Below are 1,814 nucleotides of genomic sequence, written 5' to 3'. Positions count from 1 at the left end.
ATGGAACCTCACACATTGCTTGGATTCTATACATTTTAGGATCTATTTCTGAAGGGAAAGAGAAGAAGCAAAATCTAGATGGAACGAGTGTCTATCAGAGAGAGTGGAACCTGTGACTGCCTTTATTGTTTTTTATTTGAATATATATTTTTATTTAGAATGCAGGATTAATGGCATGATAATAAACTGTCACTCACAAGTCTGTACTGAGAAGCACATAATCTTCAAAACACGTTGTTTTTCATGAGTAATTTACACATAGCAGTATTATTATTTAGTACTAGTGTCAAAGACGACATTTAGATTCTTCAGCTTTAGGGCATTTAGCAACATCAAAATGATTTATAGTCAGACAGAGGAAAGCAATTCTAAAGCAGTTTCTTTTTCTTCCCTGCCAGTTCCTTTGCAGTAAGATCCATCTTCTTACATGAGGAATCATTAATGGAGAGAGCTTCAGCAAATTTCCAGGTCTTATTCTTGAATACAACAGAGAATGAGTAGAACAATGACTGGGAATACCATAGGAGTTACTATTAGAGATAACCCCACTGGACACAGACTCTCCCTATGGGGTTCCAAGCCAGATGTCTCTGAGGTGGTTGGAGATGGCTCTCGTAGTGGACGTTGCCCTGGATGGTTTTTGAGCCTCGATGACAGCAGCACCATGTTGCTGCACAGCCATGAATTCTCCCTGGGGCCAGCTGTCATGTTTCAGAGCTTCATAAACAACTTCCTTTCCTTGCAATTTCACCTTGGCTTGGTTGACATCTGGATACTGAGTGAAGGAATGGTTTCCCCAGATATGTAATATTCTTTACATTGTCAGCAGTCACACCAAGTTTAAGAGTAATTCGAACTTGAGTTTGGTTGTGATCCAAACAAGTCAAGCAACTGAAGTTCTCATTGAAGATGGATGGAGCCAACTTGGAGGCAGTCAGGCAGTTGATATTGGCTGGGTTTCCCATAACAATAACCTTAACGAACTTCTTGTCATATTTCTCCAAGGCTGCACCCTGCCATTTGATGACTTTTACATTTTCAGTAAATCTTTCCTCTCTTGGCACAGAGCCCAAGAGAATGGCCACATCCAGGTCTTTGAAGGCAACTTCTTTGTTTGTTTGGATGACATCTGTCAGGAGGGGAAGGGCACAGTCTTGCTGTTCCATTAGGACACTGTTCAGGACAACAAGCATGGGGGTGATATCCAATGGCACAAGAATGATAGGCTAGTCTTTACCAAAGACAGATGCATTTCTAATACTGTAGAGCAGTGAATATACGATTTGACCAGCTGCCCTAGTCACAAGTACTGGGATTGGTTCAGACATAACGGGGAACTGTGTGACAATTTTAGCACTTGCCAAGTAAGCCTCAGGGAGTCAGGTTACCTCTACTGCACAACTGACTTGTGACAACCTTTAGCACAATATATTTATATTTGGTTTTGGTTTTGCTTTTAGAATACTAAGTGCTCAGAAAAGTAGCTGGCACATACAAAAAGCTGCAAAAATATTTGTACAGCAGGTAAATGATACACTATAAATGCTAAAAATGATTCCATTTCATAGACACATGAGTAAATTCAAGCTATATCAAAAACAAATGTGACTTGTGGCAGATGCTGAATATAACTTGAAGATTGGTATTAGAGCTACTGTGAGAAAACAGGTTAAAATATTTTTATTGTACCATACTTAGGTATGTTGGAATGGTAAGTAAATAGTTGGCATTGCTGCTTTTGTTTGGTTAAGCTAAAACAAGAGAGGGAAAACACGCACGCACGCATGCACACACGCACACACGCACACACACCC

The 1,814-nt window shown here is 40.0% G+C and overlaps 1 pseudogene; it reads right to left on the bottom strand.

Annotated features, from left to right (window-relative positions):
* Positions 1–286: 286 nt before the first annotated feature.
* Positions 287–1,328, bottom strand: LOC101129421 (malate dehydrogenase, cytoplasmic-like; annotated as a pseudogene).
* Positions 1,329–1,814: the final 486 nt, after the last annotated feature.

This window comes from Gorilla gorilla, chromosome 5 (genome assembly GCF_029281585.2).
Source record: "Gorilla gorilla gorilla isolate KB3781 chromosome 5, NHGRI_mGorGor1-v2.1_pri, whole genome shotgun sequence".
NCBI classification, from domain to species: domain Eukaryota; kingdom Metazoa; phylum Chordata; class Mammalia; order Primates; family Hominidae; genus Gorilla; species Gorilla gorilla.
This window is presented reverse-complemented; position numbering and strand designations above follow the sequence as displayed.